Below are 19,157 nucleotides of genomic sequence, written 5' to 3' on the forward strand. Positions count from 1 at the left end.
GGATAACACTATGCTCATCTGAGTTAAATTCACCCATTCCAGTCCAGTTTAGTTCGCTGATTCCTAAAATGTCGACATTCACTCTTGCCATCTCCTCTTTGACCGCTTCCCATTTGCCTTGATTCATGGCCCTGACATTCCAGGTTCCTATGCACTATTGCTCTTTACAGCATCGGACCTTGCTTCCATCACCCTCACACCCACAGGTGGGTGTTGTTTTTGCTTTGGCTCCATCCCTTCATTCTTTCTGGAGTCATTTCTCCACTCATCTCCAGCAGCATGGGCACCTACCGACCTGGGAGTTCATCTTTCGGTGTCCTAACTTTTTGCCTTGTCATGCTGTTCATCAGGTTCTCAAGGAAAGAATAGTGACATGCTTTACCATTCCCTTCTCCAGTGGACAATGTTTTGTCAGAACTCTCCACCATGACCCATCGGTCTTAGATGGCCCTACACAGCATGGTTCATAGTTTCACTGAGTGAGGCATGGCTGTGGCCCATGTGATTAAATTAGTCAGTTTTGTGTGATTGTGGTTTCAGTCTGTCTGCCCTCTGATGCCCTCTTAGCGCCTACCAACTTACTGGGGTTTCTCTGACCTTGGACACAGGGTATATACCCATGGCTGCCGCTCCTGACCTTGGACATGGGGTATCTCCTCTCAGCCACTCGCCATGGCATTTTAGGAATCAGCAAACTAAAATGGACTGGGATGGGTGAATTTAACTCAGATGGCGATTATATCTATTTCTTTGGGGAAGTATCCATTAGAAGAAATGGAGTAGCCATCATAGTCAATAAAAGAGTCTAAAATGAAGTATTTGGATGCAATCTCAAATACAACACAATGATCTCTATTCGTTTCCAAGGCAAACCAACCAATATCATGGTAATCAAACTTTATGCCTTACCCAGTAATGCTGAAGAAGCTGAAGTTGAACAGTTCTTTGAAGACCTACAAGACCTTTTAGGACTAACACCCCCCAAAATTGTCTTTTTCATTATAGGGGACTGGAATGCAAAAGTAGGAAGTCAAGAAACACCTGGAGTAAGAGGCAAATTTGGCCTTGGAGTACAGAATGAAGCAGGGCAAAGGCTGACAGAGTTTTGCTAAGAGAACACACTGGTCATAGCAAACACCCTCTTCCAACAACACAAGAGAAGACTCTACACATGGACATCACCAGATGGCCAACACCGAAATCAGATTGATTACATTCTTTGCAGCCAAAGATGGAGAAGCTCTATACAGTCAGCAAAAACACGACCAGGAGCTGACTGTGGCTCAGATCATGAACTCCTTATTGCCAAATTCAGACTGAAATTGAAGAAAGTAGGGGAAATAACTAGACCATTCAGGTATGACCTAAATCAAATCCCTTATGATTATACAGGGGAAGTGAGAAATAGATTTAAGGGACTAGATCTGACAGACAGAGTGCCTGATGAACTATGGACAGAGGTGCATGACGCTGTATAGGAGACAGGGATCAAGACTATCCCCAAGAAAAAGAAATGCAAAAAGGCAAAATGGTTGTATGAGGAGGCCTTATAAATAGCTGTGAAAAGAGAAGCAAAAAGCAAAGGAGAAAAGGAATGATATTCCTATTTGAATGCAGAGTTCCAAAGGATAGCAAGGAGAGATAAGAAAGCCTTCCTCAGTGATCAGTGCAAAGAAATAGAGGAAAACAACAAAATGAGAAAGACTAGAGATCTCTTCAAGAAAATTAGAGATACCAAGGGAACATTTCATGCAAAGATGGGCACAATAAAGGACAGAAATGGTATGGACCTAACAGAAGTAGAAGATATTAAGAAGAGGTGGCAAGAACACACAGAAGAACTGTACAAAAGTGTCATGACCCAGATGATCACAATGGTCTTATCACTCACCTAGAGACAGTTGTCTATAGGATGTCTATCCTGGAATGTGAAGTCAAGTGGGTCTTAGGAAGCATCACTACAAACAAAGCTAGTGGAGGTGGTGGAATTCCAGTTGAGCTATTTCAAATCCTGAAAGATGATGCTGTGCAAGTGGTGCACTCAATATGACAGCAAATTTGGAAAACTCAGCAGTGGTCACAGGACTGGAAAAGGTCAGTTTTCACTGCAATCCCAAAGAAAGGCAATGCCAAACAATGCTCAAACTACCACACAATTGCACTCATCTCACACGCTAGCAAAGTAATGCTCAAAATTCTCCAAGTCAGGCTTCAACAGCACATGAACCATGAAATTCCAGATGTTCAAGCCAGTTTTAGAAAAGGCAGAGGAACCAGAGATCAAACTGCCAACATCCACTGGGTCATTGAAAAAGCAAGAATTCCAGAAAAACATCTATTTCTGCTTTATTGGCTATACCAAAGCCTTTGACTGTGTGTATCACAATAAACTGTAGAAAATTCTGAAAGAGATCGGAATACCAGACCACCTGACCTGCTTCTTGAGAAACCTATATGCAGGTCAGGAAGCAACAGTTAGAACTGGACATGGAACAACAGACTGGTTCCGAATAGACAAACGAGTAGGTAAAGGCTGTATATTGTCACCCTGCTTATTTAACTTATATGCGGAATACATCATGAGAAACACTGGGCTGGAAGAAGCACAAGCTGGACTCAAGGTTGCTGGGAGAAATATCAATAACCTCAGATACACAGATGACACCACCCTTATGGCAGAAAGTGAAGAGGAACTAAAGAGCCTCTTGATGAAAGTGAAAGAGGAGAGTGAAAATCTTGGCTTAAAGCTCAGCATTCAGAAAACTAAGATCATGGCATCCGGTTCCATCACTTCATGGGAAATAGATGCGGAAACAGTGGAAACAGTGGCTGACTTTATTTTTTTGGCTCCAAAATCACTGCAGATGGTGATTGCAGCCATGAAATTAAAAGACACTTGCACCTTGGAGGGAAAGTTATGACCAAACTAGACAGCATATTAAAAAGCAGAGACATTACTTTGCTGAACAAAGGTCCGTCTAGTCAAGGCTATGGTTTTTCCAGTGGTCATGTATGGATGTGAGAGTTGGGTTATAAAGAAAGCTGAGTGCCAAAGAATTGATGCTTTTGAACTGTGGTGTTGGAGAAGACTCTTGAGAGTCCCATGGCCTGCAAGGAGATAGATCTGACCAATCCATCCTAAAGGAGATCAGTCCTGGGTGTTCATGGGAAGGACTGATGCTGAAACTGAAACTCCAATACTTGGGCCACCTGATGCAAAGAGCTGACTCATTGGAAAAGACCCTGATGCTGAAAAAGATTGAGGGCGGGAGGAGACAGGTACGACAAAGGACGAGATGGTTGGATGGCATCACCAACTCGATGGACATGGGTTTGGGTAAACTCCGGGAGTTGGTGATGGACAAGGAGGCCTGGTGTGCTGCGGTTCATGGGGTCGCAAGGAGTCAGACACAACTCAGTGACTGAACTGAACTGAACCTTATGCTAGGTGCTGTTTTATATTGCCTCCCAAAGAAAGCCTGACACTGCCCACAGGGAGGAATTACAATGACACCCAAAAGGAAGAAAAGCTGGTGCTTGAGGTTCCCATGGTTTACCTTGGGACAGAAGTTCTGAAACAAGTGTTCCTTCAAAGTTACAGGCAGTTTTTAAAGAAGGCTGCCTGGTGAAGGGGACAGTGTGAAACAGCTGACAGTGGGGAAATAGGCTTTTCCAACCTTTGAGCTCCCTGTTTATATCACTCTGTCTCTGCCTGGTCCAGACAATACGAGAGATTGATGTTACATGGTTTCAAGACTCAAAGTAGGTTCCAATTCCAAATGACCTAACTTTGGTTTTTTATTGTTATTTTTTTAATTTATTCACTTATTTTAATTGGAGGCTAATTACAATACAACATTGTAGTGATTTTTGCTATACATTGACATGAATCAGCCATAGGCACATATATTGTTCCCCATCCTGAACCCCCCTCCCACCTCCCTCCCCACCCCATCCCTCAGGATCATCCCACTGCACCAGCCCCGAGCACTTGTCTCATGCATCCAACCTAAACTGGCGATCTGTTTCACATATGGTAATATACATGTTTCAGTGCTATTTTCTCAAATCATCCCACCCTTGCCTTCTCCCACAGAGTCCAAAAGTCTGTTCTTTATAGCTGGGTCTCTTTTGCTGTCTCACATATAACGTCTTCGTTACCATCTTTCTAAATTCCATATATATGTGTTAGTAGACTGTACTGGTGTTTTTCTTTCTGACTTACTTCACTCTGTATAACAGGCTCCAGTTTCATCCACCTCATTAGAACTGATTCAAATGCATTCTTTTTAATAGCTGAGTAATATTCCATTATGTATATGTACCACAGCTTTCTTATCCATTCATCTGCCGATGGACATCTAGGTTGTTTCCATGTTCTGGCTATTATAAACAGTGCTGCGATGAACATTGGGGTACATGTGTCTCTTTCAATTCTGGTTTCCTCAGTGTATACGCCCAGCAGTAGGATTTCTGGGTCATATGGCAGTTCTAATTCCAGTTTTTTTAGGAATCTCCACACTGTTCTCCATAGTGGCTGCACTAGTTTGCATTCCCACCAACAGTGTAAGAGGGTTCCCTTTTCTCCATACCCTCTCCAGCATTTACTGTTTGTAGACTTTTGGATAGCAGCCATTCTGACTGGTGTGAGATGGTACCTCATTGTGGTTTTGATTTGCATTCCTATGATAATGAGTGATGCTGAGCATCTTTTCATGTGTTTGTTGTTAGCCATCTGTGTGTCTTCTTTGGAGAAATGTCTGTTCAGTTCTTTGGCCCATTTTTGGATTGGGCAAATGAGCCAATGTTTGTTTAGCCCTCAAACCCTCCCCCCTCCCCTTCTTGGCCTGCACCATATAGGGCAGGATCTCAGTTCCCCAACAAGGGTCTGAACCCAGGCCACAGCAGTGAAAGCCCCAAATCCTAACCACTGTGTCATCAGTGAACTTCCTAGCCCCCAAATTCTAAGCTTTGCAAGAGTAATAAAGTCAAACTTTGCGCAAGTACACAGGTGATGTTCTGGTTCAACCAACGACTGTGGATCAGTGGAGTGCGGCTGCTAACCCAGAGGGCAAGTAGAAGACCGCCTGTTCTATCTCGCCCTTCATTCTTCGACTCATTGCTCCAGTTCGGGCCACACCCAGTCATTCATTTATTCCTGGTTCCTGATCCCACCCAAGGCAAAAGGCTAACAATTCCTGAGCCAGTAACCTAAGCGGACAATACTGGCCAGCGATCAGACCTCAGCACACTTGATGTTACCATCCTGTGCATGAGGGCCGGTCTTCAGAATCTTTCTCCCCTCAATCACTATGCCTGCCTTTGTCTTTCCTGGATCTTAAGTTCCTAACAGGATGTTTTTCATCGTAAATGTTGCACCTTCTGAGACAGTCAAAGATGAAATAAAAAGTGAGTTACTCCCCAGCACAGAACCACATAAATTGGGCAATCCTGTTATATAATCCCTCCTCTCTCTTCCTAGTTCCCGCTCTGTGCCACTCCCAGACCTGTCCATAAACCTGCCTGGCAAAGCCTGCCTGACTGCTCAGCGTTCCTCTGGCACCTCCTCTTGCCTTTGCCCTGGACTAGCCCCTTCAGCTCTCATTCTATATTCTCTGTCTTCTCCTCCTGAATCTTTCAGACTCAAAAATGCCTCAGGAAACAGACTCTTAATTCTGTGCTACTTCAGCTTCCAGGAGCAACATCTGCCTTCACTGTTTAAATAATACATAACACCATCTCGCTGGTAAGCACCATCCCATACCGCCCTTTTCCTGATCACATCTATCCCTCTGAATGTCTTCATCTCTCTCTCAGAGTCAAAACTGTGGTTCTCAAGGGGTTTAAAATCATGGGCGGGGGGGAGGGAGGGGTGGTGAGAGCAAGGGGGACTTTTCTCTAGGTCACTATAATTTTGACAATAAATAATAAAAAGATCATAGATATTCCTTGTTCATTTCACAGTCCAGGAAAACATTTCCTACAAAATATCACATGGATCTAAGATCACCTGTCATGCCATTTAACACTGTATAATGATATGAAAATAAAAATACATTAGATTACTCTTTAATTATCAAATACTAAAGAATGCATATATTGACTAGAAGGAAGTAGTAAGTGAAGAATTTGGGTTAAAAATAACACTTAATGTGTTTGAACTTCAAAAAAACACTTTTTCTTATTTTCTAGTTGCTATCTCACTCCTTTTAAAAATGAGATACAGCTCTCACAGCATAAACAGAGACAGTGGTACAAGGCACTGAATTAAGCAGGGCTCCTCTGGGTAGGAAATCTCACTAGAATCAAGTACTTCCTGTTGGAGATTATGAGAATCTCGTTTTTGCCAAAGAATGTCATGTTCGATTTCTCTTTTAAGATGAAGTGGGAGGATCTGTCCTCTGTCCTAGGTATCAAGCTGGGGTGTAAATAAATTTAAGAAATAACTATCACAGTTCTAAATCTCTTCCCATATTACATAACTGGATTCATACTTTTATGTTCTGAAACTCAGCACTCTTTTAGGGATTTCTCTTTTTTTTAATTTGATGGAAATACTTCCTTGGCAAAGGCCAGAGAAAACACAGCAGAGCCCTGCAGTCACAGTAAATATTTTATCAACTATCCTGTCCAATAAATCATCCTTCTCTGCATACTCAACACCCAGGTCGGTTCTTTTCCCCATTTCCCATAAGCCCATTCGAAATCTACCCTGAAAACACAGGTGGTACCTGCTCTAGTTCAAGAGCATGACTTATTAATGCAAATGTGCTAGAATCTGAGATGTGATCTTCAGTTTTCTGCAGAAGCCATATGGCAAAACACCTTTAAATGAAAGTCACTGACCAAATCTTGGCAGACTATCAGTCTCTTGGGCATAGAATAATCTGTCCTACTTTATTAAGAAAGCTTCTTCAAGTCTGACTACTGATTCTCTCAACATTTCACTCTAGGTAAATAAAACTGGTTTGCAGAGGGTATAAAGAAAAGAGAGCCCTCTTACACAATTAGTGGGAATGTAAATTGATATATTCACTATGGAGAATAGTATGGAGGTTCCTTAAAAAACTAAACATAGAACTACTATATGACCCAGAAATATCACTACTGGGCATATGCCCTGAGAAAACCTTAATTTGAAAGGGCACATGTACCCCAGTGTTCACTGCAGTACTATTTACAACAGACAGGACATGGAAAAAGCCTAAATGCCCAATGACAGATGCACGGATAAAGAAGATGTGGTACATATACACAAGGGAATATCACTCAGCCACTAAGAGGAATGAATACAGTCATATGTAGAGACACAGATAGACCTAGAGTCTGTCACACAGAATGAAGTAAATAAGAAAGAAGAAAAACAAGTACCATATCAGTTCAGTTCAGTTCAGTTGCTCAGTTGTGTCTAACTCTTTGTGACCCCATGAACCACAACACACCAGGCCTCCCTGTCCATCACCAACTCCCAGAGTTGGCCCAAACTCAAGTCCATTGAGTCGGTGATGCCATCCAACCATCTCATCCTCTGTCATCCCCTTCTCCTCCTGCCTTCAATCTTTCTCAGCATCAGGGTCTTTTCCAATGAGTCAGCTCTTTGCATCAGGTGGCCCAAGTATTGGAGTTTCAGCTTCAATATCAGTCCTTCCAATGAACACCCAGGACTGATCTCCTTTAGGATGGATTGGTCAGATCTATCTCCTTGCAGTCCAAGGGACTCTCAAAAGTTTTCTCCAACACCACAGTTCAAAAGCATCAATTCTTTGGCACTCAGCTTTCTTCACAGTCCACCTCTCACATCCATACATGACCACTGGAAAAACCATAGCCTTGACTAGACAGACCTTTGTTAGTAAAGTAATGTCTGCTTTTTAATATGCTGTGTAGGTTGGTCATAACTTTCCTTCCAAGGAGTAAGCGTCTTTTAGTTTCATGGCTGCAATCACCATCTGCAGTGATTTTGGAGCCAAAAAAATAAAGTCAGCCACTGTTTCCACTGTTTCTGCATCTATTTCCCATGAAGTGATGGAACCGGATGCCATGATCTTAGTTTTCTGAATGCTGAGCTTTAAGCCAAGATTTTCACTCTCCTCTTTCACTTTCATCAAGAGGCTCTTTAGTTCCTCTTCACTTTCTGCCATAAGGATAATGTCATCTGCATAACTGAGGTTATTGATACTTCTCCCAGCAATCTTGATTCTAGCTTGTGCTTCTTCCAGCCCAGTGTTTCTCATGATGTACTCTGTATTTAAGTTAAATAAGCAGGGTGACAATATACAGCCTTGACGTACTGCTTTTCCTATTTGGAACCAGTCTGCTGTTCCATGTCCAGTTCTAACTGTTGCTTCCTGACCTGCATATAGGTTTCTCAAGAAGCAGGTCAGGTGGCCTGGTATTCCTGTCTCTTTCAGAATTTTCTACAGTTTATTGTGATCCACCCAGTCAAAGGCTTTGGCATAGTCAATAAAGCAGAAATAGATGTTTTTCTGGAACTCTCTTGCTTTTTTGATGATCCAGCGGATGTTGGCAATTTGATCTCGGGTTCCTCTGCCTTTTCTTAAACCTGCTTGAACATCTGGAAGTTCACAGTTCACGTATTGAAGCCTGAAGCCTGGCTTGGAGAATTTGGGGCATTTCTTTACTAGTGTGTAAAATGAGTGCAACTGTGGGGTAGTTTGAACATTCTTTGGGATTGCCTTTCTTTGGGATTGGAATGAAAACTGACCTTTTCCAGTCACACATATGCAGACTCTAGTAAAATGTTACAGATGAACCTATTTCCAAGGCAGGAATAGAGATACAGACAAAGAGAATGGACACATGGACGTGGACGTGGGTTGGGGAGAGGGAGGGTGGGAGGACTGGGAGAGTGGGATTGATATATATTCAGCGCGTGTATAGACAGCTAGTGGGGAGCTGCTATAGTACAGGAGGCTGAGTTCAGTGCGCTGTGACCTAGAGGCGCGGGAGGGAGGTCCATGAGGAGGAGTGTATGTGTGCATATGACTGATTTACTTCACTGTACAGCAGAAATTAGGGCTTCCCAGGCAGCGCTAGTGGTAACGAACCCGTCTGATGATGCAGGAGATGCAGGAGACGTGGGGAAGATCCCCTGGAGGAGGGCATGGCAATCCACTCTGGTGTTCTTGCCTGGAGAATCCCAAGGACAGAGGAGCATGGTGGGCTACAGCCCATGGAGCTGCACAGAGTTGGACGTGACTGAAGCGACCGAGGACACACTCATGCACACACAGCAGAAATGAATGCAACAGTGTAAGCACTCACATTCCAATTTTAAGGAAGAAAGAAATCTTCAGGTCTGACAAGTGATTCTCTCAATATCGAACTCTAGGTAAATTATGCATGGCTAGCTAGCCATCAAGCACAGAAGATTTCTGCTTGCGGCTTTGAACAACACGCAGTTGTTGTGTGTCACAGCTCATTGGACAGAAAAAAACACCACTGGGTGTGCACCCGATGGTGCTGGAGGTGTCATATCCCTGTCTCCTGCAGTCATTACCAGGGTGGTGTCAGCCCACATTCGCAATAGCGTTAAAGAATTTAAATGACCGCTACACTGAGACATCTGTTTTACTACATTAACTTCACCCATTTAGTTTCTCTGTACTTGTCCCTTATTTGTCTTTGAGGAAATAAGTAAAAGTTAGAACTCTAGTGCAATTCCACAGCTAGAAAAATGCTAGATTCTTCTGGCATCCTTGATCTTTCCAGGCACCGTGCTTCTCCCCAAGTGTATGAGGATACTCTGGATGTTCACCACACTTTCTCCACATCCTTGTCTACCATTTGGTAGACAGATCATAACCTCAGACCTTTGTCTTCACATTTACAATCAATTCAGGTCCCATCCTTTATCCTTAGTAATTAGAATTCCATTCAGGTTTGCTTTGAAGGTGAAACAATAGGAATGCCCCCTGGGTGCATCAATCCCAGCTCTTGAGAACCTAAATGTAAGTACTCCCCACACCTGTTTCATGGTTATGTTTTCAGAAACTGAACAGATGGAAAGACCTAACTTCTGATGTCAAATTAGCCTCATCAAAAACAACTCGATATCAACTATTCTAAGACTATTCCATTTAGTTCAGTGCTTCTGCCCAAGTATTTTTAAAGTATATATCCTCCCATGTTTAATTGGAGTAAGATCTCTTAGGGAAAATCTTTGCAAGTCACTTAGTCTAAAACATTTATCAGGAACAAGCTACAGTATTTAAAATTGGCCAGTGGCCATTTCCAAGGTAAGATTTTTCCCTCTACGGTCTTGATTAGCAATTAGTTATCTCTTCCAAAGCTGGGTTTGAGTTAATGTGAGTGTGCCCTTCAGCATGGAACACTGGGGCCTCAGCAGTTCATTAAGCAAATATCAAAGTGACTTTAAAACAAACAAAAAAAAAAAAAGCATGGCTCTATCCTCAGATACCTCTTCAAACAGTGTATTAATCAGGATGTTTGAAGTTACAGGTGATAGAAACCCAATTCAAATCTGCTTAGGCAAAACAGAAAATATACTAGTTCATATAGATGAACAGCACTCAGAACAGAAGAAAACTAGAGTCAAGATTCAATACCGGCCTTCCCTGGTGGCTCAGTCGTAAAGAACCCACCTGCCAATGCAGCAGGCATGGGTTCGATATCTGGCCTGGGAAGATCCCACATGCCAAAGAGCAATAAACCCAAGAGCCACAGCTATTGAGCATGTGCTCCAGAGCCCAGGAGCTGCAGCTACTGAAGCCAAATGCCCTAGAGCCCAGGGTCTGCAACAAGAGAAGCTGCTGCAATGAGAAGCCTACACACCCACAACCCAAGACCAGCCCCCTTGCCGCAAGTAGAGAAGAGCCCAGACAGTAACAAAGATCCAGCAGAGCCAAAAATAAAACTAAATAAAGACTCAATACTCTCAGGAAACTCCTTTGCTCTTGCTCATCACCCTCCTTACCAAGTCTCTGTTTATCTATGTCTCTTTGCCTAACGGCTCCCCTCTCTCTACTCCACGTGTGCTCAAGTGACCCAGGAAACAAACTCCAGGCTATTGTTTGCCCTGCATTTATCTCTCAAAAACATGAATGTCTTGCCCACAAGTTGTAACATAAAAGTCCTGGGGAGGAGTCTCGTTGGTTTGATTCTATCTATGCCTTCTCCTGAACACCTCACCATACCCAGAAAGATGGGGTAGCCTAGGAGACAAGGATCTCTCTTAGTCTGCCTCAGTCACATGCTTCCTTCTGCAGCGATGAATAGGAGGCAGGGAACAAGGAGATCATGGATCAACGACTACAGTCCTTACCAAAATCACACGAAATAGGAAAGAAATCTCCAAACAGAAGGCAAAACGAGAGAAAAACATCCAGGGCAACCATATCTTTAGCTAGTAGAGTTTACCTCTTTCACACAAAGATGTGGTGGCCATCTATTCAGCTGTGATTCCCAGACTTCTTACCAGCTTTGAGAAAGGGAAAGCAACCTGCCATCTACTCAGATATGCTGGGTATATTCTTGATCAGTAGTCTTGAACAGCTGTGGATGATCACAAAGAGAATAACCTTGAATTCTCTACTGCTTGGTTGTTATAAAAAGCTTAGTTTGGGGAAATAATATTTAAGGGAGATTACACAAAAGATTTGCTGTCCCTCTAGAACTACTGGTTCTTTTCCAGCACCACTACGCCCATAATTTTTGTGGGAAGAACTTGATTTTGAGTATCTCCCCTGGCTCTATGGTCTCAGGGCTAACACCCTCTCAGGGTCAAAGCCAGTCATGATGGTCCCATGCTCCTTGCTAGCACTGGTTTAAGGGTCGGTAGGTGACCCACCATTAACCAGTGAGACATGGGGGAAATCTGCTTTGGAGGCTCTGGGGTAGGCTTCCTCGTTCTTACACAGAAGGCAGAATAATGACTAGAAATCTCTCTACTTCTGGACAATTAGTGTAGCTACCTTGCAGTTTAGAAAGGGGCCAGCCTAAAAGCAAACACATTAAAGATGGTGGGAAAGAGAGGGTTCCTTGATGACAATGCGGAGCTACCAAAGTCAGCAAGTCCTGAAATCTATCACAGAAATGTAACAGAATGGCTTGCAGCTAAACTGATGCAGAGCTGCAGTGTTCTGTCTCTGGAGTAATAGACCCAGGAAAGCTTCTCTTTACCCCAAACTGGACAGTTAACTGTGAAAGAGTTGTCAAACAAAAGGAATCACTTAAACTAAAGAAACACTTATAAGTAAACCAATTTTTTAATGTAAAAGCAAGGTGTTTTCTTTGTGTACAGGACTCTGTTGACTGGTATTATAAACCTTGCTTCTCACATAAACCACCCCCACAGTGCATTGTTATACTTCTCCCGTTTTGGTTTCTTTAATGTAGGTTAAATGTTGATTCATTCTCAAGTTTTTCCTAAGTATTATGATTTATTTTCTCAAAAATATCTTTTCACCCATATTTAACTGCTTTATATAATACTTAGTGAAGTGAAGTGAAAGTCGCTCAGTCATGTCTGACTCTTTGAGACCCCATGGACAATACAGTCCATGGAATCCTCCAGGCCAGAATACTGGAGTGGGTAGCCGTTCCCTTCTCCATGGTATCTTTCCAACCCAGGGATCAGACCCAGGTCTCCCGCATTGCAGATTCTTTACCAGCTGATCCACCAGGGAAGCCCATATAATACCTAACTAAATTAATTACAATATTAAGTAAAATTTGCACAAACATACACACAGCTAATTGAAGGTAAACATAAAATTCAACTGAAGGAAACACAGAAGCACAGACTATTTGTAAGTAGCCAGCAGCTGCGACTACAATTCAGCGCACTGTGGACAGCGGTCACTACACTTCGCAGACAAAATGGAAGCTGGATTAATCAAGAAGTTTGGTGATGTGAACGTCAATTTACAAAACTTACACATTTGTATCTTATCAGGTATATGACTTGTGAATGTTTTCTTCCATTCTGTAGGTTGTATTTTCACTTTCTTAATAATATTCTTTAACAGACATTTTTAAAAATTATTTTGAAGTCTAATTTATCTATTTTTTTTCCTTTTGTTGCTTATGCTTTTCATGTCAATTCTAAGAAGTCACTGCAAAACCCAAGATCATGAAGAGCTATGGCTTCTTAAAGTAGATACAGGGTTTTCATTCTTCCCTTTAGGTCCAATCCCTTTTGATTTTTGTATACTAAGTTCATTATTCAGTCTTTGCTTATGGTTATTCAGTTGTCTCAGCATCACACTTTTCTTTCCCCATCCAATGGTCTTTTGACCCGTGTTGAAAATTAATCAGCCAGAGATGTCTGGGTTTATTTCTGGTTCTTCAATTCTATTCCATCTGTCTATACATCTATCCTTATGTAGTACCACACTGTCTTGATTACTGCGGCTTTGTGGTAACTTTTTCAGTCAGGAAGTGTAAGTCCTCAAAATTTGCTCTTCTTTTTCAAAACTGTTTTAACTAATCAAGGCCTCTTGCCCTACATGAATTTGAGGATTGGCTTTTCCATTTTGGGGGGAGAGGACCATGGGAAATTGAGTAGGTATTACATTGAATCTGCAAACTGCTTTGAGGAATATTGCAATTTTAACAATATTAAGTCTTCCAGTCAAAGAATACAGATGTCTTTCCATTTATTTAGGTTTCATTTAATTTCTTTCATCAATATTCTGTAGTTTCCAGTGCATAAGTCTTTCCCATCCTTAAATGTAGTTCTAGGTATTTTATTTCTTTGGATGCTTTCTTAATTTCCATTTAGGACTGTTCATGCTAGTATATAGGAACATAACTGATTTTTTTGTGTGTTTTGATCTTGTACCCTGCAACTTTGCTGAATTTGCTTAATTAGCTCTAGTAGTTCTTGCATGTATGCAAAAAGTTGAGGAATTTTTTTAACATATAGAATTATGTCATTTACAATAGAGATAGCTTTACTTCTTCCTTTCCAATTTAGATGCCTTTCATTTCTCTTCCTAGCCTAACTGCTCTGGATAGGACTTTCAGTACAATGTTGAATAGTAATGGTGAAAGCAGACATCCTTGTCTTGCTCCTGATCTTAAAGAGAAAGTCTCCAGTCTTTTACCACTGAGAATGATATTAGTTGTAGGTTTTTCATAAATGCTTCTTGCCCTTCTACTGTTAGTCTTCTGAGTCTTTTTGCTGTGAGTGGTGTTGAATTTTATCAAATGTTCTTTCTACACATATTGAGATGATCATATGGACTTTTACACCCTTTGTTCTATTAATGTGATATATTATACTGATATTCTTAGCAGTTTCCATCAGAGTTATAGTTAATATTCTAAGTTTATAACAAACTAGTTCAAACTGACACCAACTTAGCTTCAGTAGCCTGCATTAAATCTGTCCCTATTCAGCCCTGTATCCCAGTTTATGTTGTTATTGTCAAAAATTACATTTTATACATTGTGTACACATTTATACTTAAAATTATTGTTTTAGACATCTGTCTTTTAAATCATGTAAGAGAGACAGACGACAAAATTACAATGATACTGGTTTTGTATTTATCTATAGTTACCTTTATCAGTGATCCTTTTTAAATGAATTTATTTTACTTTACTGGCCGCATCAGGTCTTCGCTGTGGCACACAGCTCTTCACTGCATCATGTGGGGTCTTTCACTGCAGCACGCATCCCAGTTGCGGCATGCAGCTCATTAGTTGCGACACAGTTGCTCTGTGGATCTTAGTTTCCCAACCCAGGACTGAACCCATGTCCCCTGCATTGCAAGGCATATTCTTAACCACTGGACCACCAGGAAAGTTCTTACCAGTGATCTTTATTTCTTCATATGGATTTTAATTATTGCCTAGTGTTCCTTTGTTTCAGGCTGAAGGACTCTCTTTGGCATTTCTTGCGGGGCAAGTCTGGCAAGTCTAGCAATGAACTCCTTTAGCTTTCCTTTATCTAAAAATGTCTTTATTTCTCCCTTATTTTTGAAGTATAACTTTGCCAGATACGGAATTCTTGGCTGACAACTCTTTTCTTTCAGCATTTCAAATATATCATCCTGCTGACTTCTGGACTCCATGATCTTGATGAGAAACTGGCAATTTATCTTACTGACAAGCCCTTGGATGTGACAAGTTGATTCTCTCTTGATATTTACAAAGCTCTCTCTCTGGCTTCCAACAATTTAATTATAATGTATCCAGGTGTAGATTTCTTTGTGTTTATTCTACTTGGAGTTCATTAGGCTTCTCGGTTATATAAATTAATATCTTCCATAAAGTTTGGGAAGTTAACAGACCTGTTTCTTCAAATAACCTTTTGAACCCTTTTCTTTCTCTCTTCTCCTTCTGAGACTCCCATAATGTATACGCTGTGGAACTTGATGGTGTCCTACAGGTCACTCAGGCTCTGCCCCTTTTTCTTCCCTCTTTTTGCTTTCTACACCTCAGACTGCTGCTGCTGCTGCTGAGTCGCTTCAGTCGTGTCCGACTCTGTGCGACCCCAGAGACGGCAGCCCACCAGGCTCCCCCGCCCCTGGGATTCTCCAGGCAAGAGCACTGGAGTGGGTTACCATTTCCTTCTCCAGTGCATGAAAGTGAAAAGTGAAAGTGAAGGCGCGCAGTCGTGTTTGACTTTTACTGACCCCATGGACTGCAGCCCACCAGGCTCCTCAGTCCATGGGATTTTCCAGACAAGAGGGCTGGAGCGGGGTGCCATTGCCTTCTCCAACACCTCAGACTGAGTAATTATAACTGTCCTAGCTTCATAATTGCTGATTCTCTCTCCACCTACTAAAATCACCTGCTGAAGCCCTTTAATTTCTCGTTTGTTTGTTTTTAATTTCAGCTATTATAACTCAGCTCCAGCATATCAACTTGGTTCCTTTTTATAGCTCCTATCTCTGTACTGATATTCCCGACTTGACTTGACACCATTCTCCCGGTTACCTTTAGTTGTTTATGCATGGTTTCCTTCAGCTCTTTTAGAATATTTAAGACAGTAAATGTACAGACTTAGCTCCTAAGTCTAATCTCTGGGCTTCTTCATGGATGAGTCCTATTAGTTTCTTTCTTCTTTATCAGAGGTTTAGACTTTCCTGTTTCTTTGTACACTTTGTAATTTTTTTTTTTATTGAGAACTGGACAATCTAATAATGGTTTCACATTCCAAAAACATAAGGAGATCCTACAATTCAACAACAAAATAAACAACCCAATTTCAAAATGGGGTAAGAAGCTACACTAGACATTTCTTGAGAATAGGTATTCAGTTGGCTAACAGGAACACAGAAAAGGTATCTAACATGATTAGTTATCAAGGAAATACAAATGGAAATCACAGTGAGATACCACTGTGAGATACCCAGTAGGATGGTTATAACAAAAACACAAAAATAAAATTTTTTTAAGAAAACAGGAAATAACAAATGCTGTTTAAGAAGTGGAGAAGTAGGAATTCTCATATACTCCATTGAAAATGTTAAACAATGTAACTACTGTGAAAAAAGGCTTGTTCCTCAAAAAGTAATACATGGAATTACCATATAATCCAGTAATTCCATTATCGGGTATATATCCAAAAGAACTGAAAAAAAAATACTCAAATACTTCTTCACAAATCTTTATATCAGCATAATTCACAATAGCCAAAAGCTATTAACACTCCAAATGTCTACCAACAGAGGAATGGGTAAATAAATTGTGATATGTACATACAATGGACTATTATTCAGCCATAAAAAGGAAAGAAATATTGATCATTTGGATGCACTTTGAAAACATTTTGTTAAATGAAAGAAGAAACAAAAAGCTACTTATTGTTGCTTTTTGTCTGAAATAGCCAGAAGAGGTAAATCCAAAGCGACAGTAGGCAGATTTATGGTTATCAGGGGAAGAGGAGAAGAGGCAAACAGAGTGTGATTACTTAATGGATATGAAGTGTTTGGGAGCGATAAAGTTTTGAAACTAAAAAGAGATGGTAATTGCACACACTGTGAATATCCTAAATGCCACTGAATTGCACATTTTAAAATGGTTAACTGTATGTTGTGTGAATTTCACCTCAATTTAAAAAAGAAAAAAACTTCTACTGTGGCTTACATTATGCCTCTAAATCAACCCTAAGCCTCAGAGCTTTCATACTTCAACTTCACTGCTTTATCTCCTGAAAAAATCACTTCTACTAAGCTGCATTCTTGCATCATGTACTTGGCTTGAACTCAGTAGCAGCACAAGTATCAGCCATATGAAAATCACTACTGTAGCTATCAAAAGGCTGCTACTGAGAGAATGCGGTCTTCCCTGTTACTCACTGCACTCTTCACAAGGACCTGTAGGAGTAATTCCTCTCAGTCCTCATTTCCTAAAAAGCTTCTGAGATAAACAGTACTTTTTTTGGCCACGCTGTGTGGCTTGTGGGATCTGAGTTTACCAACCAGTGATTGAATCAGGACCCTGAGCAGTGAAAGCACAGAGCCCTAACCACTGAACCACCAGCGAATTCCCTAAACAGTATGTTTCTAAACCTTAAAGACACTACATAACTTGAAACGATTGCACGCAGGTGTTTAGGGGGGCCTATGGGCTAACCAGGTGGCACAGTGGTAAAGAATACTCCTGCCAATGAAGGAGATGCGGGTTTGATCCCTGGGTCAGGAAGATCCCCTGGAGAAGGAAATGGCAACCCACTCCAGGATTCTTTCCTGGAGAATCCCATGGACAGAGGAGCCTGGTGGGCTACAGTCCATGTGGTAAAGAGAGTCAGACATGACCGAGTGACTAAACACACACATACATGTTCCACCCACACCATCTTCTCCCAAATCTCTATAGTGTGAGCAGTCAGCCTTTAGACTTTCTCAAGTACCTGATCTGGGAGAAAAAGCAGAGAAGTAAGAAAAAGTAAACAAAACTGCATCACACTGATGGCAGAAGACCCCTGCAGCTGAGGTCTGCAAACACCATGAACCCAGACCCCAACTCCAGTTTCTTGGAGGCTCTCCCTCAGGAGACCTGCTTTAGATCAGTGTGATGTTTCAATCTGTGGTGCCCCTTAATTTGAGCCAGTTGTTCCTCTAAAGCTCAGGTGCAAATTTATGGCCCATACTCAATAACAGGGACAGGCCTTATTAACTCATTTCTGCAGTCTTTAACTTATTCTATCCCCTTAGTTTCACCTTCACAATTTCATTTTATTTTTTCCCCTGTATTTCTATTTACCTCTTATTTTTTTAGGACAAGATGGAATATAAATAACAGGAAAATAAAAATGAATGTCATATTACCAATCTGCATGGAAAATAAGCAACCTGTCTACAAACATAACTGCTGTCCACCTCTGTGCAATGCTTTCATTACAAAATCATCAGCTCAGCTTTCAATCAATGATTTGAAATCATGGCACTTAAAAGAAACCTTAATCTAAAGTTGTCTACTGTTCAATTCCTTTCTCAGATCAGGGAAAATTACTAATACTTGAGAGAACTAGTTTGTGGTGAAATTGTTTCCTCTATTTTATCATATTTGTTGTTGTTCAGCCACTAAGATGTGTCTGGCTCTTTGTGACCCCATGGACTGCAGCACACCAGGTGTCCCTGTCCTTCACTATCTCCCAGAGTTTGTTCAAACTCACATCCACTGAGTCGGAGATGCCATCCAAACATCTCATCCTCTTGTCGACCCCTTCTCCTTCTGCCCTCAATCTTTCCCAGCATCAGGGTCTTTTCCAATGAGTCGGCTCTTTGCATTAGGTGGCCAAAGCACTGGAGCCTCAGCTTCAGCATCAGTCCTTCCAAGGAATATTCAGGGTTGATTTCCTTTAGGATTGACTGGTTTGATCTCCTTGCAGTCCAAGGGACTTTCAAGAGTCTTCACAATTCAAAAGCATCACTTCTTTAAGGCTCAGTCTTCTTTATGATCCAACTATCATATCCACACAAGACTACAGGAAAAACCATAGCTTTGACTATAATGACCTTTGTTGGCAAAGTGATATCTCTGCTTTTTAATATGCTGTTGAGGTTTGTCATAGCTTTCCTTCCAAGGAGCAAGCATCTCTTACCTTCATAACTGCAGTCACTGCCAACAGTGATTTTGGAGCCCAGAAAAATAAAATCTGTCACTGTTTCCACTTTTTCCCCTTCTATTTGCCATGAGGTGATGGGACCAGATGCCAT

The 19,157-nt window shown here is 41.4% G+C and overlaps 1 protein-coding gene across 8 annotated transcripts in view; it reads right to left on the minus strand.

Moving 5' to 3' along the window:
• Positions 1-19,157, minus strand: part of FHIP1A (FHF complex subunit HOOK interacting protein 1A) — a 399,036-nt gene that overhangs the window by 192,384 nt on the left and 187,495 nt on the right. Inside the window, exon 4 of one of the 8 annotated variants that reach the window (XM_070474766.1) lies at positions 11,401-11,535. The exons of the other annotated variants lie outside the window; for them this stretch is intronic. The gene's annotated coding sequence lies outside the window, so the exon portion shown is untranslated. The remainder of the gene's footprint in view (positions 1-11,400; positions 11,536-19,157) is intronic. 8 annotated transcript variants of the gene reach the window in all.

This window comes from Odocoileus virginianus, chromosome 12 (genome assembly GCF_023699985.2).
Source record: "Odocoileus virginianus isolate 20LAN1187 ecotype Illinois chromosome 12, Ovbor_1.2, whole genome shotgun sequence".
In the NCBI taxonomy this organism is placed as follows: domain Eukaryota; kingdom Metazoa; phylum Chordata; class Mammalia; order Artiodactyla; family Cervidae; genus Odocoileus; species Odocoileus virginianus.